This window comes from Neofelis nebulosa, chromosome 11 (genome assembly GCF_028018385.1).
Source record: "Neofelis nebulosa isolate mNeoNeb1 chromosome 11, mNeoNeb1.pri, whole genome shotgun sequence".
NCBI classification, from domain to species: Eukaryota; Metazoa; Chordata; class Mammalia; order Carnivora; family Felidae; genus Neofelis; species Neofelis nebulosa.
The window spans coordinates 21,625,595-21,652,197 of record NC_080792.1 but is presented as its reverse complement, the minus strand read 5'-3'; the positions used below and the strand labels follow the sequence as shown (position 1 = coordinate 21,652,197).

The window sequence follows — 26,603 nt, the reverse complement described above, 5'->3', positions numbered from 1 at the left end:
CAGAACATAACCACAAGTTTAAAAAATAAAATTTTGTTGAACTAGAATAAACAACCTGGAAAAATTTCTCAATGAGCTTTCTCTCACAATCCAATCTTCTACCAACAACTTTTCCTTAAATTTCAAAGCTAACATTTTCATATAATTCAAGTTGGAAGGAAATGAAGGGATCATTTTTGCTTTGGTAGCTTCTCACCATCCTTAATCTTGTATCCCCCAAATTAAATCCTAATAAAGCTTGTTCAAATTACTTATTTAAAAAACTCCCCAGGCTATGGGGAGCCTGGGTGGCTCAGTCACTTAAGTGTCTGACTTCAGCTCAGGTCATGATCTCATGGTTTGTGAGCCCCAGCCCCACATCAGGCTCTGTGCTGACAGCTCAGAGCCTGGAGCCTGCTTTGGATTCTGTGTCTCCCTCTCTCTCTGCCCCTCCCCCACTCACACTCTGTCTCTGTCTCTCTTAAAAATAAATAAATATTAAAAATTTTTTTCTTTAAATCCCCAGTCTAAAGGAATCAAAATAGCATTAGATGTGCTTATACTTCCTAGCCCTCTTCTCTCAGGATATAGATAGGGCTGCCAACGACATGATCAGAAAGAAGGAAGATGGGTACAATACCCACCCCTAATTCTTCGAATTCACCACCCTTATTAACAACACATTAAATGGGGGGAAATAGGAGAGCAACACAAGAATACCAGCTTTACCCCAGAGTTACGATCTGCCTCTGCAGGAAGGTAATTCAAGAGATTAATTCACTACTGAGATGAAAAACTTGATGATTTTTTTCTCCCTCTTTTGCTCCCTTACTATCTTTTGCGGTCCAAAAGACCTTTTCTAAGGTTTATGTACAGTTGTCAGATTTTAAGCTGTACTCTTATAGTTGGAAGTTAAATTGCAAAACAACCTTCCCCCCGTCACCCCTGCAAATGTTTGAAATTTGTTCTTACAAAATGATATCCTTTTAAATATAATTTCATCCAATGTGACTTGTTGCAAGTAATTTCTCTAGTGAGAAAAGTCACATATCAGTTCCTTTCCTTGCCTTTGGAAATGTCTTTGCTAACAGAGATGCTCAAAATGACCTTGGTGTCAATCAAGTAGTACCTGCTGGCTGATGAAAATTACCTTTGACCTGGATCTCAGGAAGAGGGAGATGGAATGAGCTTGAATTTATTTCAAAGGTACGAATACACATTCCAGAGACTTGAGCAAAAGTGTATGTGGGAGATCTAAAGGAGCTACTAAATTTAGCCCAAGTTCAAACATATGTTCATCTTATACTATCATGCTCTGGCTTTTTTTTTTTTTAAATATAAACCAAAGTTTAATTCCGTGCAAATTAAACATAAATATTTTTGATGATGAAAATTTCTCAACCAAACACACTTTGAAGTATGAAGTCAAGTAGAAATAGGTATCTTCACAAATGTTGACATGATTGGGCTATTTATTTTTAATCCCCAGATCCCCAGATTGAGAATGTTTCTACCTTGCTGACCACAGCTATGGATTGAATCAAACTTTTTATACAAATGTATAAAAGTTGCAAATAATATTCCTCAAGGAATTAACAATGGAAGTGGTGAGATGAGTCTAATACACATGAAATGATTAGGGAATAATATGAGTTAGTATAATTAAGTATACTCAGAAGACAACTTTATAGGGAATGAGAAAAATGAAAAACAAACTATCAAAGTCTTCATGGAGGTGAAAGAAATACTACATATAGAAAGATTATTAAGATTTGAATTAGATGGGGCGCCTGGGTGGCTCAGTCCATTAGGCGTCCAACTGCAGCTCAGGTCATGATCTTGCAGTTTGTGAGTTCAAGCCCCGCGTCGAGCATGGGCTCGCCCAGTGCTGACGGCTGGGACCCTGGAGCCTGCTTCAGATTCTGTGTCTCCCTCTCTCTCTGCCCCTCCCCTGCTCATGCTCTGTCTCTCACTCTCTCAAAAATAAACATTAAAAAAAATTAAAAAAAAAAAAGATTTGAATCAGAAGGGCAAGGAAAAAGGGAGATGAGAGACCGTTTGCTGAGGTTACTGCCCAAAACTATAATCTTTTTAAGTTGTATTTTATTGATCCTAAGACAATAAAGGCCTTAAATTCCTAAGATCTTATTTTACATTTGAGTGTCTCAGAAACTAGGATGCAAATTCCAATCAATGCCATGTCTTAGTCTAATTGACATTGATTTTCTATCAAGATGGTTCCATAATGGTCCTTAGTGGTTTGTCCTTGGGTTGGTGATATCTGATATCCAAAGATACAGAAAACCTATAAACATCTTATAACCTAAATAACAGAAGCAGTAAAGATTGGATGATCTTTTGAATAACACTGTTGTAAGGCTGCATGACCCTGGTTTGTGATTTACCTTTCTTTGATTCCATTACATTCAAACCTGATTCCAGCACCTACCAGGAGCAAAAATGTGCTAGTTATCAGCTCATTGCCTCTCAGTCCCAAATCCACTCTTCCTTGTCTACTGCGATACTGAAACATTTCTCCCCTGCCAGCTGGCACAATGCTAATCTTTGTCAATAGAGGACATGTGAGGGAGCTGGGAGGAGGAAGGTTTTTTCCTCCTGGTTCTGGTGTGTTAATTTTTCCTACTCCTGCTGCACTGGGCTGGTAGTCAGGATGCCCAGTGAAACTCACCCCTAATGAGTCTCCTGCAGGTAACTGCCTACAGAAGAACAATTTACAGGCCCCCTGGCTCTCTGAAGGTGAGGTCTATGATGTGTCCTGCTGGTTTCATACTGTGTCTTCCTGGTGACAGAATCCTGGTGATGGTTTCCCAGGAAATTGAATACCATCCCCCTCCCCTGGGAGGCTTTCTGGTGAATACCATTGACACCCCCGCAGACAGATTCCTTCTTTGGGATTAAAATGGATTCCATACACCAATTAGCTTTCTCATTTAAGGCCCAGCAGTGAGAACAAAGTTAAAGGTGTGGGTTTGGATTGGGGTTGGGGGATAAGGAGTAGAATGAATTGACTGGAAAAGCAAGAAGTCAATGAACAGATATATGTGCATGATTGTCAAGGTGTTTCTAATTATCTCAAACCACCTAGAAAAAGCCCTTCTTGCCTAACTTCTTTGCTCAGAGATGAACCTCATTACCAGAGCAGTCATTGTCTTTTAATCCTGATCCTAGACAGAAGCCATCCTGATGCATTTAGATACAACATAAAAGATCCTTCCACCACTAGCAACTTTTTTCATCCAGGAAACATCCAGATGTTTCAAAAAAACAGATATTTAACATTGGAAAAATAAAACAGTTGTTTGACAGTTGATTTAATGTTTCTTTTTTTCATCCAGATGTTTTAGTATCTCATACATACTTTCTAATTATTTTGGAGCAATATTTCTTTGCACAGCTTGGCATTTTGAAGGTTGTATTGTTTTAACATTGAAAACTACAATAAATATGAGAGTAAGAAATGAAATGATTTTTGTTTCTAACCGAAAAATATACTGAGCAAATTCATGGCTCTAAAGAGAAAGAAAGGATTAGCACGGGTAAATTACTATCATTTTCCTTTATATTTAGACTTTAACTTTCCCTTATATTTGTGGATTAGATTGTAAGATATTTGAACTTCTGAAGGACGTTATAAGGCATTATAAAGTACTATATTACTTTCATAAAATAGTCCCTTCCTTATCTATCACTTTAAAAATAGTATACAAATTAAGGGGCGCCTGGGTGGCTCAGTCGGTTGAGCGTCCGACTTTGGCTCAGGTCACGATCTCGCGGTCCGTGAGTTCGAGCCCCACGTCGGGCTCTGGGCTGATGTCTCAGAGCCTGGAGCCTGCTCCCGATTCTGTGTCTCCCTCTCTCTCTGCCCCTCCCCCATTCATGCTCTGTCTCTCTCTGTCTCAAAAATAAATAAATGTTAAAAAAAATTAAAAAAAAAATAGTATACAAATTAAGACTAAAATTTCTTGAAATTCTAAACCTCTCCCTGAACATGAAAACTCTTTAATCTTAAAAATAAAATTCTATTCAGCATGCTTCCAAGAGCTGCGGCCAGTTGTGGCCATGGGATCTCCACCTGCATGCAAGAGCAACTTGAAGAGACCCTGACAACACAGGTAAGCATGATACCTACAGCTGTCACTCCCCTTTCTTATAACAACTCAGGACCTGGGCTGGATGCCGCCTACCTGAGTCCAGTCGTTTCCATAAACTTCCATGTAGATGGGTGTATTGAATCAACTTTTTGGATTAAAGAAAAATAAATCAATAAATAAAATAAAGTTCTATTTTACTTACATCATCCTCCTTCAAATAGATAGTTGGCTTACTCATGAATGACCTTGTTTCTATCTGATGCATTTTTTTTCATTGCCTGAATTAATTTTTTTGTAAATGGAATGGGTGTCAGGATATCATCTCTGGGCCTTCCGTATCCTTATTCTCTTTTCTTTCCCTGTATTTCTTAAAGTCAAAGATAGAAGAACTCAAAAAAAGGCATTTGTGAGTTTGCGGAAAAGACCTGTTTACATTGAACAAGAAGAAGGTTTCATTCAGATACTCTAAAAATAAACTCAGGATGGTTACTTTATCCATTCTTGAGGAGCCATTTTAAGTCCAGGGCCAAGGACAGGAGCAGAAGGCTCTTACTCTGGTTTTATTGTGTTCAGTGTGTTTTGGATGAGCTAAAGCAGGGAAATATAGGCTAATCTTTCCCAGCTGGAGATCATCGGTGAGATGAGTCAAAATCCAGAAATTCATTTTATACACACACACACACACACACCACTTTGTGCACGTATTCACAAGGTATTCACATTTGTAATTCCATTTAGAACCGTACTATATTGCCAATCTTACCAACACTGTGATATAGACATTCCAATGCTCTAAAAAGGCATATGAGAACATCACATCTTTTTCCACTGCTTTCTCTAACAAGAACGATGCTGGTGATTCTCTGAATGTAAGAGACGCAAAAGATACACCCTACCATCTGCTGCACTTGTTAATGAATGTGTTGCCATCACAGAACATACCCATGGGAAAGAACCTTGGAGAATGACTATTTCTTCCACGAAAACTGGAAAATTAAAGGTAAATGGGAGTGGATGATTTCCCCAAGTCTCCCCAGGAAGTTAGTGGCAGAGCATGAAACAGAATGTCTCTACTCAATGGCTCTTTTGTAGCACAAAGCACAATGGCTATCTAGCTTTTAGTTGTAACTAAAAACGTGCTCTATCTTCCTTAAGTAATGTTAATATCGTCCAAGGATTTTTTCCTACCTTACTAAGATCATTCTCAAAAAATATTATTTTGTCAAACTATTCAGATTTATTTAGACTTAGATTTCCTTATCACCAATAAGGAAACAATGAGGTGTGCTAATACGTGTCAGTTGATGAGGAAAGATGAAATGTGATCAATGACTTCTGATGATAAAAATATATATATGAGCAACTTTGAGACTATACATGCAGAGTTTCTGGAAAGTCCTTGGACATCACCTCTGAACCGGCTTGTCTACTGAAGTAGAAATCCCACTATTAATGGCTCCTTTGAGATATTTAGTTCATACCAAAATTAAAATACTTTCTTATGGGCAGAGAGATTCACAGGAATCGGGAGGATCATGAGGCAGCACTGTGTTACAACTCTGTTTCTCTTGAGCAATTGAGAAAGGATATATACTATCTGTACACAAAAATAGCTAAAATGAGGCAGCAGAATGGGATCATGTCCTAAGTATATTGCACTCACATATGACTTTTTTTTAATTTTTTTTTATCTTTATTTATTTTTGAGAGAGACAGAGACAGAATGTGAGTGGGTTGGGGCAGAGAGAGAGGGAGACACAGAATCCGAAGCAGGCTCCAGGCTCTGAGCTGTCAGCACAGAGCCCGATGCGGGGCTTGAACCCACAAGCTGTGAGATTGTGACCTGAGCCGAAGTCGGACGCTCGACTGACTGAGCCCCCCAGGCGCCCCACATATGACTTTAAAGAAGCCCCCCTTCTCCCCCCAAAACACACACATTCGCGCATGGACGCACGCGCGCGCACACACACGGAACTCCACTGTCTCATTTAATATTCACAATAACAAATAAGTCTTTTCACATGTATTAATGTTAAAGAGACTGAAAATATAACAAGTTGAATATACCCATGAAGCAAGTAGGAATACTTCAGAATTCTCCATTGATACCCAACTCACTACCAGGGACTTAACAATAATTTCAAAACACATTTGTTGGCATACCCAAACTTCCGTTGCAGACTCTTCTTTAGTTCATCTCTTCAGTCTAGGTCAGGGTGTGTCAAATGTTAGTACACATAAGAATGACTTGCTATAAACTTTAAAATGCATTACAAATATAAAACTATGTATACCATACCTTACAGAAAAATTTAGGATTTTCAAGGGCAATTTTGACCACTTGCAATTTTTGCCTTACACCTTATACTTTGAAATCTCTGCTGCAGGTAAAATGCATCTCCATCAGCTGTGCAGGTGAAGCAAGAGCTGGAAATGTGGAAGCATGACACAGATGGAGGTGTTCACATTTTGTCTATAATTTGGGGGAATTGTGGAGATTGTTGAGCAAGTGAGTGATGTGGCAAAATGTGTTTTAAGAAAATTAACCTGGTGACTTTGAAAGAGATGTGCTGGAAAGGTGAAGTTGGGGGGGTGGGGGGTAGGCTGGAAGAAGGGTTACCGGTGTGCAGATCATTTCAATGGTGTGGGTGTGAGACACAGAAGCCTTAAATGCAGATGGTCGTAGAAATGTAAAGGAAGCAAGAAGCATTGCAAAGGAAGATCCTGATATCTGACTGGACATGAATGGAAATACCACTAATGTAGCATAGTTATTAAAAGCAAAGACTTTCCCATTTTACAGATCAGGATCAAATTCCAGTTCCCACCACCATCTAGCTGTGTGATCACAAACATTTACTTAAACTCCCTGTAATGATTCCTTTTATGTATCAACTTCACTGGGCCATGGGGTGTCCAAACAACTGGGTTGCCTGTGAGGGCGTTCCTGGAGAAGATGAATACTTGATATTTATCTGTAGACTCAGAAAAGACACTGTTCTCCTTAATGTAGGTGTGCCTCTTCCAATCAATTAAAAGCCTAAATAGAATAAAACAGCCAGGGAAGAGTGAACTCCTCCTGCCTGACTGCCTTGAGCTGGAAGACTGGTTTTTTTTCTAGCCTTCAGATTTGAACAGAGCCTGCAAGTTTTCACACGAGAACTACACATCGGCTCTCCTGGATCTCCAGCTTGCCAAATGCAGATCTCAGGACTTCTCAGCCTCCATAATCACATGAGCCAATTCCTTATAGTAAATATATTACATGAGTATATAATATGTATATATTATATACCAGCATTTGATTGGTTCTGTTTCCCTAGAGAACCTTGGCTAATACACTCGCTAAGCTTCATTTTCTTTATATGTACAATGATCTCAATAAATTTACCCACAGTGCCAATATGAAGATTAAAGTGAAGTAAGGTAGGTGTGTGTGGCATTTAAAAAAAAAAACAACATTAATTGAAAAATTAAGCTTGGGGGCGCCTGGGTGGCTCAGTCGGTTAAGCGTCCGACATCAGCTCAGGTCACGATCTTGCGGTCTGTGAGTTCGAGCCCCGCGTCGGGCTCTGGGCTGATGGCTCAGAGCCTGGAGCCTGCTTCTGATTCTGTGTCTGCCTCTCTCTCTGCCCCTGCCCTGTTCATGCTCTGTCTCAAAAATAAATAAAACGTTAAAAAAAAAAAAAAAGAAAAATTAAGCTTGTTTAAGTGATGTGGAATTACTTTAATATGTAGGTTTCTTTCTTTCTTTCTTTCTTTCTTTCTTTCTTTCTTTCTTTCTTTCTCTTTCTTTCTTTTTTGAGAGAGAGAGTGCGCATGTGGAGGGGAAGGGCAGAGGGAAAGGGAGAGAGAGAATCTTAAGCACAATCCAAGCCCAGCACAGAGTCCGACTGATGCAGGGCTTGATCTCATGACATTGAGATCATGACCTGAGCTGAAATCAAGAGTCAGACGCTTAACAAACTGAGCCATCCAATTAGATGCCCCTACTATATAGATCTCTTATGTAGTAAACAACTCCTAAGAGTATGTAGGGTCTAGGGAGAGAAGAGAGATCCAGATGTGTGACAAGCATTTCCATGAACCCTTCAATGTGCCCTGAACTGTGCTTCAGGTTAATAAGGTCTTCAAAATAACTGCAGAAGGATAGGAGGAAATAGCTTGTGATTACGTAGTTGCACTACAAAACTAATCAGAAGTGGATCCTGAAGCTGCTAGAAGGATGTACCACAACCTGAGAATGACCTCAGTTCAATAGAGTAGCTGAGGTGTCCCACCCACCTTCGGGTCCCTTCTCATGGATGGACTTGATATCGAAACACAAACTCAATTCCAATCATACTTTTATGCTCACTGAAACCTCCTTCTCCCCACTTGCGAACCTCCAGCTTGAGAGACCTCTCTGTGAAATTCCCCTGTGAGAAGCAAATAAATTTCTTGCTGCTTCCCTCACTTGCTGTTGAGGGAAACATGATGAACTGCCTCAGATCCTCCTTTCCCTTGGGATTCCCCATTCTCTGCAGCCGTCTTCTCTGTTTTTGCTCTATAATGACACTGGAGACTTCTACTAATATCCCCCAGGTTCTTCACAAGGGACCCTCCTATTCTTAGATGTCCAAAATATATCTAGAGAGTCTTCTCATGCTCTTCCCCAAAGACTTGGCTGAATGGTACATTCAGGCTCCCTACACCAGGGATATGCACCCTATTCAGCCTCCTCCTCTCCCCATCCCTCAGTCTATATCAAGTCAAGGGTGAGGAAAAGTACTGCTTTCACTAGTATGATTTCTTCCCAGTGCTGGTACTGCACACACATATCACAGATTTTCTGAATTGATTCCCTTAGGGCTTTCATTTTGATCCTCCGAGCTTTTAAAAATTACAAAGTCTTCTTTAAAAACCCAACCTGTACAAATCAGATGCCTCAGCACTCCAAACTATTTGATCAGCCTTAAAATACTAAAGTTGAACATTTTCTTGCTTCTCACACTTTGTATTTTCTATAATAAAATTCTGCTGGTGGCTCTCCCTGATATCTCATCAGAAGTACAAATAAAACAAAGAGTAAGAGAACCACGTAGTTTCATATCAAACTATCATTCTGCCACAAATAAAACACCTACAATGTTTATCTTCAGGGTTCCCCCTCCCCCCACATCTTTCTCATTTGTCCTACTTGGCCCTAATCTTTCACAAGTGCATGTACCTTCATGATCTTGCCTTCTAGCAAAAACTTCTTTAGAGCAAGATTCTCCTACCTTAGCTGACCTTTAAGTGCAAGTCATTGAAAAGACTTGAGCACCAATCCTTCCAAGTGATTTGCATTTTAATAGTAATCAAACACTTGAGCTATAAATAAAACCCAAATCTGCAGTAATAGAATTTTCAGCATCAGTTACCCCCTGAATAAACATATTTTAGACCCAAGAGTCTTCTTAGGATTCTAAAATTATACGAACAGGCAATTTTTTCTTCACCAGACATTCCATGTTAGGAGAAGCCTTGCCCCCTGGACAGTTTATTATTTCAAGTCCTGATTTCAAGTGACATACCAGAAAAACAAAAGTTGCACATAGCACACTCAAACAGGAAGTAAAGTATGATTAATAAGTAATCCAAAATGAACTCCTAATTAACGTATCTATAATTAAAGTACAATTTGAATCACATGGTGTTACAGTAAAAGAGAAGGGACTTGTGACAGAGAACCTGCGAAGGTGTCAGCTTTATCCAAAGGCTGCTTTAAAACCACCATTAAAGTATGCAGGCATTTCATGCCTGGGAAAGATTTCAAAAAGCTACAAAAGACTGGTTTATAATATAATACCATGTTGGTAAATTGGAGAAATGGTGTGAAATCAATACAATGAAGGTCAAATGAGAAAGAATACAGAATACAGCAAAGATCCAAAATAAACAATCATATGGAACAGTTTTGCTAAGTCATGGTCTCAAATATAATGACTCATTCAGACTGCAATCAATGAAGATCAATCTGGAATGTTGCCTTTCTCCTACTCTTAAAAGGCAAATGCCTTTGATAAGTAGTACAAATAGAAACATGACAGCTCCACATACATAATGATGTTTTTGGATATTATAGACACTGTTTCCAAAACAATATCCCAAAAAGATATTGAAAGGACTCTAAGCATGAAAGGCATCCAGGATAAAGAGAACAAAAAAGAATTTTTTAAGTCTTGGAACCGAAAACCTCTGAAGCAGGAAAGTTTAACAAGCATTTTGAGTTTCTGCCTGTGGAAACAGTGACTGGTGACCAATATAACTCTTTTTTTTAAGTTTATTTATTTATTTTGAGAGAGAGAAAGACAGCAAATGTATACACAAGAGCAGGGGGAGGGGTGGAGAGAGAGGGAGAGAGAGAATCCCAAGGAGGCTGTACAGTGTGAGTTCAGAGCCCCATGCAGGGCTCAGTCTCACAAACCATGAGGTCTTGACCGAACCAAAACCAAGAGTCAGACACTCAACCTGTTAAGCCATCCAGGCGCCCCAGAACTCTTTTAGAAAGTGCAGATTGCCATCTTTAAAAAAAAAAAAAAAAAAAAAAAAAAAGAAGGGATGAGGATTTGAATGAGCCAGAATTTGGAGAGAGATTTTTTTTAATAATGTGACAAGATTGTAGACTTAAATGTTAGATTAATGAAATGTTAAGCCAGTGAATAATTTAGCAACATAAGACTTCATGAATTAGTAGAAAAAGATAATAAATAAAATTGATATTCTGGTATAATATAACCATCTGGGGACTAGCTGGAGCGTTAATAAAAATTACACTTTGAGGGGAGGGCAAAATGGGAGCTGCTGTTGAAAGGATATAAAGTTTCTGTCATGCAAGATGAATAAATTCTAGAAATCTGCTGTGTAACATCATGCCTAGAGTGAACAATACTATATTGTGCCCTTAAAAATTTGTCAAGAGGGTAAATATCATGTTAAGTGTTCTTACAGTTAAAAAACATTACACTCATTATGACAGTATGGGGGAATAAAACAGGTAATTTTTAAACATCAATTAACTAATTAAATGCAGCAAAATTTTTCCCATTCTCAAATCACGTTCATGACAAGCAATAGAACATAGGAGATATCACTTCCAAAAGCCGACAAATGGTGGCTTTTGACTATTACTGAGCTCCCGATACCATAATGATCAGACTACTAAAATACTAGTAATGATATTAGCACCGTTTAACATTTGTGTGGTGCCTCACCATTGTCAAATGTCTTTCATTTTGGCTTTCTCCAGGTGCCTCAAACCATTAATTGTACCCAGACCCCTTGTTCTCCTAAACTGTGACATTTATGGCACTTTGTGACCATAGCTGCCAATGAGTTTCATGCACATTGGTTGATGTCGATGTATCACATGAGCTCTGCTGGTCATTTCAAGAATGTTTCCCAAATCAAGCTGTGCAATGACTTGCAAAAATGCTAATTTGGGGCGCCTGGGTGGCTCAGTTGGTTAAGTGTCCGACTTCAGCTCAGGTCACGATCTTGCGGTCTGTAAATTCAAGCCCCGCATCGGGCTCTGGGCTGATGGCTCAGAGCCTGGAGCCTGCTTCCGATTCTGTGTCTCCCTCTCTCTCTGCCCCTCACCCATTCATGCTCTGTCTCTCTCTGTCTCAAAAATAAACGTTAAAAAAAAATTAAAAAAAAAAAAAAAGAAAAAATGCTAATTATATTCTAAGGGATGCTGCAAGTTCTCAAAACAAAATTCATCCTAATTTTCAAAGTGAATCCATATGCTACTTTCAGGCCTGCCATTGTAGTGTAATGGATGAAAAAAAGTGGCTACAACGTGAACAAATGAAAAGGCTCAGGATCACTAAACACCAGAGCATCGCAATTCTGTAGAAGCGCATTTCCATCGAGGAGATTTTTTTAAACAGAACTAAAAAAAGATAGGATTAAAATCATTTGAGGCTGATCATTTATTCATCCCTGACCTGAGTGCCATGGAGCCACCAAGAAGGCATCTGCCTTCAAGAAATTCAATTCCAGGGGTACCTGGGTGGCTCAGTCAGTTAAGCGTCTGACTTCAACTCAGGTCGTGATCTCACAGTCTATGGGTTCAAGCCCCATGTTGGGTTTTGCGCTGACAGCTCAGAGCCTGGAGCCTGCTTTGGATTCTGTGTCTCCCTCCCTCTCTGACCCTCCCCCGTTCATGCTCTGTCTCTCTCTGTCTCAAAAATAAATAAAAACACTAAAAAAAATTTTTAAGAAAATCAATTTCTGTTGGAAAGAGGAGAGTAACAAAATTAAATTTAGAAGCCGTGAAAGGTAGTATATAGTTCTATGATAAACTATGTGGTATCTCAAATTCATAGTGTGCATGCTGAGAACGGGGAAGACCTGTGGGCACAGTAGTGCTTTAAGATGTGGGAAACCATTGTTTGTGAGGCAGAGATGAGCAAAAGGACTTCCTGGTAAAAAGATCAGAGTAAATAGAGTAATGCATGCAGACGCGTGCAGAGCAGGGGAGGTCTCCCAGAGGAGAGAATATGTGAATAAAGCAGAAACCTCTTCAGAAAGCAAAGCTGGTGTCAGATTAGGGAAGGTCGTGAAAACCGCCCAGTTAGTTTAGGCCTGGCACAACGACCGTGTGAAACAGTTGTAGGTTATCAAGGGAGGGAATGCCATGATAAAAGCATTGATAAAGGATGCTAAGCCTCAGAGACAGATTTATCAAAGCTCTGAATTGTACTCTTGATCTCGTCAGGGTGGCATTGTACGAACTGGATGAAATTATAATATTCTCAAGGCCTGAGAATAGCATTAGGGTCAAACCACAGATAAGCTTTTTGCTGAACGATAATATTGCTGGAACATCATTAGTAGAATACAAGCTATGGGTTATTTTCAAGTAAGGAGATGTATTTGTAGTACCCCCAGGTAAAAGCAAGTCTGCTTATGGCAACACTCTTACCCAGGGATACCCACCGATTCACTGCTATCTTGGGTGCAAATCAGTGACTCTTTGCCCACTTCAAATCCGTATCTATTGCAATACTGGCAGTGGTTCTTTGACTTGGGGATTTATAGAGACAATGTCTCTGTGTCTCTAACAGGTGGTAAATGACTGAACCCACAAAATGATAACTAGCAATTATGATGTAGTTATGAAGCACACTTGGATCAACCAGACTGAAAATAATGTCAAGTAATTTGCAATTCTTCACCCACAGGGGTGAAATGATATGCCTAAGGCAAGGAATTTTGTTCGGCCCAGATTTCTCTTATCTACGTACTGTTCGTAAGCTTCCTCCATATGCTTTTATGCCATATGCTATAGAAGTCACCGCATGTGCACAAAACCGTCTTTAGATAGAGTGTTAATTTTATTGGTAAGAAAACAGAGCTTTCCTTCAACATCCATTGCAAAGTCTCTTAGTGGGGAAGGGCTTCTCTTGAACTTTCTGTGCTTCTGCAAATTCAGTTTTCTGATTGCAATATTCTGCCTGTTAATCAACTTGCCTCACAATTCTGTCTGCCCTGCAGCAGTTAGGGTTTTCATGAGCCTTCATACTGATGTCATCTTTGCTTCCTGAAGATGTTTCCATTATATTCACGTATTCTCTTCTATAGTCAGACATCACCTGCTCTACACATCTCTGCATTCATTACTTGATTTACCGTTGATCCAGTTTCCAACTTTCTCTCATTTTAAAGTTCCAGATTAAAATCCAAACTTAAGGGGCGCCTGGGTGGCGCAGTCGGTTAAGCGTCCGACTTCAGCCAGGTCACGATCTCGCACTCCGTGAGTTCGAGCCCCGCGTCAGGCTCTGGGCTGATGGCTCGGAGCCTGGAGCCTGTTTCCGATTCTGTGTCTCCCTCTCTCTCTGCCCCTCCCCCGTTCATGCTCTGTCTCTCTCTGTCCCAAAAATAAATAAAAAACGTTGAAAAAAAAATTTTAAAAAAAAATAAAATCCAAACTTAAAATGCCATCCTCTGGCAGTCAGAAACATCAGAATTTTACTTCATATGTTAATATTATGAAACATTTTTTTCTGGTTGTAGAAATCAGAATTTCATTGCTCTAACCATTTCATATCCAGTATAATACAATAAAACTGTTTTGCCCTGTCTTCCAAAGGCACAGACTTGTAAAATGCATGGAACACTTTGGAGTCAAATATGCAGCTAATCACAGCTGTCTCCTTAGCAACGGACTGACTTATCCACCAAATTGCCATATGGGCTAACCAATGACCCATAATATCTTTTTTAGGCGCTATACAAATTGTAAAAGAGAATGTCAACTGGTCTAGACATTTTAACTGAAAAAGAAAAAGTCCATTTGCCTACACATGCTTATTTACCAAAGCAGCAGCCAAGAATCTCCTTCACTGATTCATTTATTTATTGGATAGTCATTGAACTGTGATGCCTAACATGGTAGCTAAAAATTCCTCTACGAGACATTATACCCTAAGCTAAGAAAGGTGCAGGCTCAGAATTATTCCCCTGAAATCAGATATCTCCCTGAACACAGAATAAGAAAAAGAAATGGTCACTTAAAAGAGTAAATGACACATAGATGGGGGTCAATTTTTAAAAGTGTACTTCATCGGGAAAAAAAGGGAAAAGATGAAAGAGAGGAGACTATCCTGTTAGTTCTTGAAGACACCACCGGTCTACAACTTTACTTTTTAGAGCTACTATTTTTCAAGTGACCAAAGACAGACTCTCACAGTTACAAGCAACGTGATGGCAGTAAGATGCCTACGTAGGAAAACTGAGTTTGAAGGCAGGGTAATGAAAAATGGAAATCCTGTGGCACATGTAAATTTCATAGGCTCCTCAGTTTGACAACTCAGCCACTTAGAAGTTTTTATTTCATTTTAGGCATCATAAACAAGTTGCTCTTGAAGCTCTCAATTGTTAATTGGTCCACTTTAAAATGAGGTTATGCTCTGTTCCTTAAGGCTGGCTCTCTACTTGAAATGCATTAGTATTCACTTTTAAATGTTTAATCACATAAAATTTTATTTCAAACTCAGTAATTTAGCCTGGAAAGTTTCTAGCTGATGAAAATGTCAAATGCAAAAAGATAGGAATGTTTAATTAGTTAAGTACCTTAAGTTTTTGACAAATACTGAGTGGACTTATTGAACACTTGCTGCCAGAACTCAAGGGCTTTATTAAAAATAGAAACAGAGAAAATCAGCCTCCCTGAATATATGATTCTCCATGGTGGTCTAGGCCGAGCCTGCTCATTCCTTATGTCTCATTCTGAATCTCTTCCTGAAGGGAAGGTCCCTCCTTTATTCTGTTTGCTTTTACTGACAACCTATTTTACAAACAACAACAGCAAAACAAACAAAACACAAGAGACCCAGAGAAGGCCTGAGTGCCAGAGGTAGCTGAGTGAATGACTCTAAATTAACACATTTCACTCTTTTGGTCTATGTTTCCTCATCAGCAAAAGCAAGAGATTGAATTAAATGATCTTTTAGATACTTCCAGCTCATTCATTCCATGAATTCCATTTGTAAGTTTGTCTGACTTCCTCCCTCCCCCCCTCTCTCCCTCCTGCCTGCCTCCTGCCCTCCCTTCCATTCTTTCCTCTCTTCCTTCCCTCTTTTCTTCCTTCCTCTCTTCCCTCCCTCTTCCTTTCCTTTCTTCCTTCTTATGGGAAATACTTTGGATAAAAATTGCATCAGTTAGTTTTTTCCTATCATTTTTATAACAGCATTATTGAGATATATTCTTTTTTTGAGAGAGAGAGAGAGAGAGAGAGAGAGAGAGAGCACACCAGCAGGGGAGGGGCAGAGGGAGAGGGGAAGAGAGAATCTTAAGCTGTCTCCACACCCAGCACACAGCTGGACATGAGGCTCAATCTCACAACTGTAATTTCATGACCTGAACCCAAATCAAGAGTCAGGTGCTTAACAGACTGAGCTTCACAGGTGCTCCGAGATATGTTCTTATACAACAACTCATTCAGCAATTGATCTTCAGCCATAGATACTTTTTAAGTTAACAACAAAAATATATTCCACATATTCAGCATGGTGCTTTTCTTTTTCTTTTTTTTTTTCTTTTTTTTTTTTTAGCATGGTGCTTTTCGAGAAGCTTGCAGTCCAGAAGGGAAATGGTACAAAACCAGAAGCCATCTCGGTGCCCATAAAAAGGCAGCAAAATGTGACGGTTTACTTAAACTAAACGTTCCTTGAATCTATATTTGGGTTGAGTTGAATCCAACTCTGAACTCTCTCCTAATAGCCAAACACATATTTCTTCCTAGTTATTGGAAATTTCCACCTGAATATTCAGAAACCTTAAATTAAATCTCTCAAAAACTTAACTCTTGGACAGCATCACTTCAAAACTAGTTTCTGTTCTTTTCCTGCACCACCAACCAGCATCTTGGTTCATGTCACTTTATCCATCTAATTGCATGTGTTGGGGGGCTAGTAGACATGTTTGAGGGGTACCTCTCCTTCAACACCTACTCTGAATCAGTCAATAACTGATTCAGCCACTGTCTTAATAAATCTTTAATCTTCATCTCCTTCATAGATTTAATTAGTTGCATTTATCATCTTGCATCAAGATATTTGTTTTTAAGGGGTGTTTGTGTGTGTGCGTGCGTGGTGTGTGTGTGTGTGTGTGTGTGTGTTTGTGTTTACCCTTGGTAAATTGAATTTCCCATCAACTCTAGCTAGGTGTGTGTCCTCTTAAGTTTATGTTCTGAGCACCTTGCATATAATACTTGGCACATAATGGGTGCTTAGTAAGTTGAGTTCCACTCTTAATAACTAAATAGTTGCTGAACTAAGGTTTACTAACTCCTTGTGAGTTGATACTTCCTGAAATCAGTTTTTAACTTTTTGAAGCTTCAAAGATAGAGCTTTAAATTCCAGAATGATTGGATGTTCACATTTACTCTACCTCTAACATTTTTAATTTCCACATTTGAATAGTCTGTCCCTCACCAATTACTCATCATTTAATTCAGTCTCTGTAACTACGCGCCCAAGCTATGATTGCACTATTTTCCACCCGTTGGAAACAGAGCTAACCTAGGAGCTAATGGGCATCATCCCATAGGAAAGAGTAGATTTATGTCAGCCCAAATCCTACAAATGTGCGTTCTCTACTTGCCAGGAAAACAAGTTATGTGTAAAGTTCTTCTGAGGCTTCCTCTTCCCACAGAATAGCACCTAAAGGAGGTGATAGAATGCAGGAACATGTGGCATTATGCTTGGAATGTTTCTCTGCCTAATTGGCCTGAATTTACGAGTACATAATAACCCTCTCTATCCATTTTCAAATCCAGGCAGCATTATAAAATAAGTCTGGGTAATATTCAGGCTGCTTTGTTTTATGGGGCTCTTTACAGCATGAGCATGTTGTGCACAAATGCATGGGGCATGCACAGATGTTTGCATTCATTTATACTTCTCAGGGCAGCAGCAACAATATGATTGCAGTTTGGACGGTATCATTAAGAATTAGACTTGGGCTCACTTTGTTACATTAAAAGGAAATGTGTTTCTTCCCACTTGCAATTGATTTTAAAAGTCAAGATCTAAGTTGGCCAATAGGTGACCACCTCGCCCTTTCCAACCTCTTTTTCTAAATCGTTACTATATCTGCTTTCACATTCTGGTCTCTAGGTTTCTCTGCTATTTTGTGTTTCAAATAGCTAATCAACTGCAGGAGCAGAACATTACTGCTGTTCAGGGTCTGCTATTTTTTTCCTTACTGTCTGGTTACTTGAATTAATGCTATAATATTTTGGATGCCATTACATTATGCTAGAACAGTCGATCCTCTGCTAGAGGACCAGCAGAGAACAGTTTGTAAGTAATATTGTACTTTCCTGACTCAATAAGTGGGTAATTTGTTCCAGTGAGCAAACTTGGATGACTTTCCCATTATAAAAATAAATGCAGTAAGATACTCACCTGGCTTTTCAGGACTGTACTCTGAGGTTTGTTTGGGATTTTAAAAGACCTTAAGAAAAGTAGGGAGGTAAAAACTCTGGAAAATAATCCAGGAGCACCTGATGGAATCTCAACTAGCAGAGGGTTTGGTTATTGTGCTGTGTAATCTGCTAGGCTCCTCATGGCAGATTCTTTGACCCACCAACATTCTGTATGAGCCAGAAAGAATCAGAGCCCACTGAACATGACCATTCTTACCTAAATCCTTTCCAGATTGTAGGGGTTCCTGGAAGATCTTTCTTGCACAGGGCCCCATATTTACCAACATTTAAAAATCTGTAACACATCTGGGGACTTGGAGTCTCACAAGGTAAGATTAATTTTGTATTTTCTCTTATAAAATCCTACACCAGGCACTCAATGATCTGGCAGCATAGTCAGCTAAAACTACACAACCAAATGTTCTATTCAGTCATATACACTGCTTTTGAAAATTGCTTTAAACCAGAGTTTTCTACCTCAGCCCTACTGACATTTGGGGCTGGATAAATCTTTGCTTTAGGGGCTCTTGTGTGCCCTGTCGGCTGTTTACAGCATCACTGGTCTCTACTCATTAGATGCCACTAGGGCTCTCCCCAAAGCATGGCAACCAAAATTGTTTCTAGGCATTGCCAAATTCCCCTAGCAGACAAAACTCACCCCTGGTTGAGAACCACTGCCTTAAACCACTTTAAACCACTGCCGATATAGATATAGATATAGATATAGATATAGATATAGATATAGATGTAGATATATAGATATAGATAGATATATAGTACTGCACAACTCCCAAGAAAAAAGTGTGACATAGTAGGGTCATAGGTAAAGTGAATGCATGGGTTTAGAATCAGCCCACGAAGGTTTACAATTTCCTCAGTTGTACAAAGCCAGAAATAAACCTTGCCTTTGCAGGTATCTGAAAGGTAATATATGCAAAGTACTAGCAAGGTGTCTGAAGCATATTATTATTTAAAAAGGAGTCGCTGTTTTATTATTAGTAAATGAAACCCATTAAACAGTGAAATCTCACTGCCAACCTCAAGATCATCTTTGAGGTCTATTTGATGGCCCAATATCATTGAGAAATGAAGAAGGTATGGATGTTGGGCTGATTTTATACTAATCCAAGGATATTCTCTGAATTTAATTTTCTACATACATTTATTTTACCCAAAGAGAAAGCTAACAACTGCCCTGTGGTGTGACAAGTTGTAGGGTTGGTAGATTCGCGGGCAATAGTTTCAGGCAGGCCACTGGTGTATCAATTCCAAGCAGCAGAGCAATGCCAGTCATGGTCAGATAAGTGTTAGCAAGCAGACGTCCAAGGAAAAGCAAAAGGTCACAGTGACTGGACTTGAAAAGGAAGAGGGTTCTTTGCAATTCCTTAGTGTGGGTGATTCCTAAGAGTCTAGGTTAGCTCTCAGGAGATCTGCTACCTACTGGCCATAGAATTTGAGGCCTGGGCAGGCAATAGGGATCAGTTCACTTGAACCAGCAAGGTCAGGTCTTGAAAGAACAGGCAATGACCAGAATAAGAGCTTGAAATAAGAGGGACCAGAGTAAGAGCGTGGAGACTGAAGAAGAAGCCAGAGCTTATAAACAGGAACATTTTGGCCACCTCCAAAACAGCAGGTGTCACTTAATAGGTTTCACATCAAAGAGTTCCTCCTTTTAGGTGTTTAGCCTACACTGCAGAAGAACATGGGAGGGTGCCTGTAGCATTCTGGTCTTTGCATTTAGGAGGGGTTTTGGCTCAAGCAGCATCTGTTAGTGTGGGGACAGAGGCTGTGATTGAATAATAAGCTCAGATTTCTTACTTAGCTCCCACCCTTTTGTAATCAACACAGGGAATAAGTTAGACTTGGTATATAACAGAGACTCCTGCATTCTCTTTCTTTATGACCTTCTCAAACCCAATCTGCAGGCCTCGTTCTTCCCTTACCCCTGCTTAAGAACCCAGGCAAGCTCCTCAACTTATGTGCATACATTCTGATAACTAACTGCTGTCCTTAACTTTAGTCCCTGAGTAGTCACAGTTGAATAATAAAAGTTTTTCTGCAATGCCATATCAAAACTCCAAACTTGATTCCAGGTTTATCTCAAGCCTGCTGGCAGCTGGAAGAAATAGTTAGTTTGGAACTCTTTCTAACTGAAGTGTCTGAAAATCCCTCTCTAGCAGATATGGGGAGAAAGGGTAAAGAGATAAGAGTACGGAGAATGTCTTTCCTAATTAGAATTATCTGGACTTACATCTGTCTGGCTATGACTTTAAGACTCTCTCTCTCTTCGACACCTTTGGGCATTTTGCTGAGCCTCAGGGCTGTGGTCTCTCACCGGCCATTTCCTTCCACGTGATAGAATTCTTGCTGGCCCCACTTACCCCTTCTAGGCTCCTGGCTCTCTGTAGCCCTCTTTCTCACAGATTCTTTCTCCATGGGTTCCATTCCCTTCCAGGAAGCCTTCTTTGAAGAGTCCATGCAAGATGACCATAGACCCCTGGCACACTGGCTCTCTCTCCGTGACTGAAACTGGTCCCTGGGAAACACACATCTGTAGCCCAGGATTGGTAGGAATGTGGTGCAGTCGGGTTCTGCACTCTGGCCGCAGCCCACCTTTGCTCTTTAGATTCCTCAGGCAAGAGTCAGACTGTAATCTACCATTCTCCAGCACAGGGGATTACACAAAAGCTCTCCAAGTTGTCTCCTGATAGGCCTTCAAATGCTGTCCTTGAAGCCCCTCTAATTAGCCTTGAGGTTAGGGAACAGCACAAATAACTAAATTTCTCTAATCTTCAGCACTCTCAGCCTCTACAACGTTAACCAATTTAGAGTCATAGGCAGATGAGGAGACAAGGGTCACATCCCACGTAAGGATACTCTGGAGTCTCATTTTGGAATGTGGGGAGCAATCAGGCCTGTAACTCAGCCAAAACTGAGAGGAAATGTTCCCATGTTTACATCTTATCTAAGACTAGAGATAGACTTAAAGTTGTTGTAGATAGGTAAGTATGTTTCAGTCTCCCAGTGGACTTTTTAGTGTTGTCCCACTGTCCATGGAGAGGCTGAGGTGTTCAGAATAGGTAAGAACAAGAGAGATCTATCTGACCCCTATTCTAGGACCAGGCTACTTGGAGGAATGAGTCCCCTGTCACTCATACCTTAGCACGGCTGCCAACAGAAAGTCATTGTGGAAATTGTAAACTTATTTTTAAACCACTGACGCATAAGCGGTGAGAACACTATGTTGCAGTTGTCAGGTTGGCCCTTGATAGGTAGGTTCCCACTCCATTAGAGGAGAAGCCACCTGAGCGTTGCTTCTAGGTTTTTCCACTTAAAGTCAAGAAAACCAGAACCCCTCCAACTGGAGGGACAAGATATTGCCTACAAGATTCTCTAAAACTTCACAATAGCATTAAATCTTTTAAAGAGATCTTTAAAAGATTGCCTCCAACTGAGCAATAGCACAACGAATACTTGGCAGACAGTTGGTTGTTAAGAGGAAAGACAACTCCACGTCACAGATGCTACTGAGAGAAACCCCCTCCAGAAGGGAGACTCTCAATCCAAATAGGCTTATAGAAGTTGGAGTCAAGCCTTAAGAAATAAGAAGAAAATCTAGTAAAAAACAGTGTTTTTTCCCTTGTGCCACCAGAATTCAGCTTGAGCAGAAACAAACCAACTGTCCTTGTTGCAACAGGAAAATACATCGTCCTATAAGACAGTGTCATAGTCCTGCTAATAGGGGAAATATTACCCCAATAATATAAAATTAGGCTGTGAAGCTTATGAGAAAAATTAAAGTTCCTAGTGACATGGTTAATTGTCAGGTTCCCTAGAAAGATGAACAGCAGCCTCACCCCAATAATGGGTAGAAATATGTGAAAAGAATTTGAGGGCCTACCTGTACCATCATTTCTTGACTGGATCCTATCCTCTATCCAAAGCCTTTGGAAGTGTTTAGAGTGGACCCTGGGGCTTATCTGACCACAGCCCAGGGCTGCACTTGACATAAAGATTCAGAGAGGAGCCTAGAAACTCTATCTGCATACAGCTGGACTTTACCAGAGAGTGACTTGAAGAAGTCACTAAAGATTCTGGGGAAAAATTCATTAACTGGTAAAGGGTATATCCACAAAGGACCCTCTTAGGAAAGTCCAGTCTTGAAGAGACTTCACTTTTATCAAACAATAAAAATCTAGATTAGCTGAAATCTGAACTACCAATTGTTGAGTTATATATTATCATACTGTAACAAGTTATAAATTATAACATTTTTATAGTTCCCTTGTATAAGTGTTTTAATCTTAAGTGCATCCAGGAGAGACCCATGACCCTGTGGATGTGAGAGGGTGGGGATGAACCCAAAAACCCAAAACCCTAAATTGCCTTTATTCAGACCCATGCCATTATGATCTCAATATGACATTTCCACTGATGCTTGATTTTACCATAACTTAATAAACATCAGTTATATCAGTACACTTACAACTCCTTGGGACCATCCCTCTCCAACATATTGGAAAGGCATATAATTGGACCCACAAAAGTATGGCCAACTAATCTTTGACAAAGCAGGAAAGGATATCCAATGGAAAAAAGATAGTCTCTTTAACAAATGGTGCTGGGAGAACTGGACAGCAACATGCAGAAGAATGAAACTAGACCACTGTCTTACACCAGTCACAAAAGTAAACTCAAAATGTATAAAGGACCTGAATGTGAGACAGGAAACCATCAAAATCCTAGAGGAGAAAGCAGGAAAAAAGCTTTCTGACCTCAGCCGCAGCAATTTCTTACCTGACATATCTCCAAAGGCAAGGGAATTAAAAGCAAAAATGAAGTATTGGGACTTCATCGAGATAAAAAGCTTCTGCACTGCAAAGGAAAAAATCAACAAAACTAAAAGGCAACTGACAGAATGGGAAAAGATATTTGTAAATGACATATCGGACAAAGGGTTAGTATCCCAAAATCTATAGAGTTCACCAAACTCCATACCCGAAAAACAAATAATCCAGTGAAGAAATGGGCAGAAAACATGAATAGACACTTCTCTAAAGAAGACATCCAGATAGCCAACAGGCACATGAAAAGATGCTCAACGTCATTCCTCATCTGGGAATGCAAATCAAAACCACACTGAGATATCACCTTACGCAAGTCAGAGTGGCTAAAATGAACAAATCAAGAGACTATAGATGCTGGAGAGGATGTGGAGAAACGGGAACCCTCTTGCACTGTTGGTGGGAATGTAAACTGGTACAGCCACTCTGGAAAATAGTGTGGAGGTTCCTCAAAAAATTTAAAATAGATCTATCCTATGACCCAGAGATAGCACTGCTAGGAAAAGAGCTAGGAAAGAGCCTAAATGTCCATCAACTGATGAATGGATAAAGAAATTGTGGTTTATATACACAATGGAATACTACGTGGCAATGAGAAAGAATGAAATATGGCCTTTTGTAGCAACGTGGATAGAACTGAAGAGTGTTATGCTAAGTGAAATAAGTCATACAGAGAAAGACAGCTACCATATGTTTTCACTCTTATGTGGATCCTGAGAAACTTAACAGAAGACCATGGGGGAGGGAAAGGGGAAAAAACAAGTTACAGAGAGGGAAGGAGGCAAACCATAAGAGACTCTTAAAAATTGAGAATAAACTGAGGGTTGATGGGGGGGGGGTGGGAGGGAGGAGAAAGTGGGTGATGGGCATTGAGGAGGGTACCTGTTGGGATGAGCACTGGGTGTTGTGTGGAAACCAATTTGACAATAAATTTCATTTTTAAAAAAAGGAAAGGTATAACCCCCCTCTTTCCCTTTTGGAAATTGCAGAAGCTTAGGCCACATGATATCAGAATACACATAATCTCACTAATGGCAGGAAATAAAGAAGGCCGGGTGATTCATGGCCAATTCCGAGGGCCCAATACATAAAATTGGGCTGCTGTTTAAAAATTATTTGGGGGGGGCGCCTGGGTGGCGCAGTCGGTTAAGCGTCCGACTTCAGCCAGGTCACGATCTCGCGGTCCGTGAGTTCGAGCCCCGCGTCAGGCTCTGGGCTGATGGCTCGGAGCCTGGAGCCTGTTTCTGATTCTGTGTCTCCCTCTCTCTCTGCCCCTCCCCCGTTCATGCTCTGTCTCTCTCTGTCCCAAAAATAAATTAAAAAACGTTGAAAAAAAAATTTAAAAATTATTTGGGAATCCCAGTGAGTTCTCTTCTGTTTTCTACCTATGGAGCCCATAAAACCGATTCCCTAGCCCCTTTCCTAAATTACAATTTTACCACTCTGTTCCTATTCAAATGCCCACATGCAACAGTGCTTGTGGCAGCCTTTCTAAGATGAAGCACTATTCATCTTTGAGGGGGCACTCTCTGTGCTTGCAGGCAGTGATTGGTAGCACAGCACAGATGGGTAGGAAACTGTGTGTCTTCCACAGCACTCTGCTCACATAGTTTACTACCGAATATAAGTACAGAGGGTGTGTTTGGGGCAAAGAAATGTGGGTCTGTTGGAAATCCAAAACATTTCTGCATCCTCACAGTATAAGTGTTAGCTAATAAATCTCCACTTTCCAGCTTTGTTCCTCCAATAAGGACCATGAAAGACCTCCTGGTTTTAAGGTCCTCGACTCATGATAAATTTGAAACCTGTCAAGAGAAATCTCCCCACTAGCACTTTTCACCTCTCAGCAAAAGAAAATTTTCAGAGAGAGGGCTAGAGATGATCCCAGTTATTCAAAGTAGCTGTTTAGGACATTCTTCTAACATTTCCAGAAGACCATATGCAGTGGGACAATCCTCCTGTAGCACAAACCAGCCTCTTTTAGAGATCCCTGGTGGGGGCTAAGTAATGGGTGTTAAATAAATGCAATTTGTTATTGTTATTTGTTTCCTAATCAAAAGCAGCTTAGGGCATGAAATTGGCATATTTTCCTTTCAAATACTCTTTATTAAAGAGTATTTTGCTCATGTACTTCTTATAACATCCTGACTTGCCCTAAGTAAGGCAAACTGCATATGTGTGAACATGAGCATTTTGCCCTAAAAAGAAAAATGACATTCCTCCTCCTCCTCCTCTTCCTCCTCCTCCTTCTCCTCCTCCTCCTCCTCCTCGTCCTCCTCCTCCTCCTCCTCCTCCTCCTCCTCCTCCTCCTCCTTCTTTTATTTTGGAAACCAGGTGACCTGCACAGCATCCTGGGCCTTTACTACCACTGCTAGACAAAAACAAAGAGGTTAGGCTGAGGATCAGAAATAGCATGCAAGGTTTTTTTCCACGGTTTTTTTTAATTGTGGTAAAATACACATAAAATGTACCATCTTAACCATTTTTCAGTGTATAGTTCGGTGGTATTACCTACATTCGCATTATTGTGCAAATATCACCACTATCCATCTCCATAACTCTTTTCATCTTGTAGAGCTTAAATTTGGTGCATACAAACTTTGAGCAAAACAACAGTGTTTGCTTGGGCAGCATGTTCACTGAGATAGCTGATAACTTTTACTATAGTCAAATATATAAAAAAACTTTATACATATAATTAAAAAATTAAGAAACATACACAATAAAGAAAATACTCTTGCTAATATGTTCTCAAAACCATTACTAAAGAATAAAATGGGAAGGTCTGCAGAGAAGGTGACTCGGGGGTTTCATCCTGTCTGAAGGGTGGGCCCACCCCCTTCCTTCTGAGTGCTACAGCCCCCTGACACCAGCAATATAATCAGAATATTTCATCCTCAAGCAGCAGAATACACATTTTTTCCATATGGGGTGCATATGGGGTATTCTCCAGAATAGACCATATACTGGGTTACAAATAAGGACTCAACAAATATAAAAAGATTGAGATCATACCATGCATATTTTCCAACCAAGATGCTATGACACTTGAAGTCAACCACAAGAAGAAATTTGGAAAAACCACAAATACACAGAGGTTAAAGAACATACTACTAAAAAATAAATGGATTGTTTTTATTTTTTTAATGTTTATTTATTTTTGAGAGAGAGAGTGAGACAGAGCATGAACGGGGGAGGGCCAGAGAGAGGGAGGCACAGAATCAGAAGGGGGCTCCAGGCTCTGAGCTGTCAGCACAGAGCCCGACATGAGGCTCGAACCACAAACCGTGAGAACATGACCTGAGCTGAAGTCGGACACCCAACAGACTGAGCTACCCAGGTGCCCCAAAAAATAAATGAGTATTAAAGAAGACATTTAAAAAAATTTTTTAATGTTTATTTTTGAGACAGAGAGAGACAGAGCATGAGCAGGGAAGGGGCAGAGAGAGAGGGAGACACAGAATGTGAAGCAGGCTCCAGTCTCTGAGCTGTCAGCACAGAGTACGACGTGGGACTCGAACTCACAAACTGTGAGATCATGACCTGAGCCGAAGTTGGACGCTTAACTGACTGAGCCACCCAGGTGCCTCTAAAGAAGACATTTTAAAAATACATGGAAAAATTAATGGAAAGCACATGGAAAAACATACAAAATACATGGAAAAGACAATTGTCTAAAACCTCAGGCAGTCTTAAGAAGGAAATATATGG

The 26,603-nt window shown here is 40.1% G+C and overlaps 1 long non-coding RNA gene and 1 other non-coding gene across 2 annotated transcripts in view; one reads left to right on the top strand and one right to left on the bottom strand.

Moving 5' to 3' along the window:
• LOC131490059 (uncharacterized) overlaps positions 1 to 26,603 on the bottom strand; it is a 407,583-nt gene that overhangs the window by 150,930 nt on the left and 230,050 nt on the right. The gene's annotated exons all lie outside the window — the stretch shown is intronic.
• On the top strand, positions 4,025 to 4,155 carry LOC131490668 (small nucleolar RNA SNORA44). Its single transcript, XR_009251179.1, has one exon. It is a non-coding gene; the product is annotated as a small nucleolar RNA SNORA44 (small nucleolar RNA).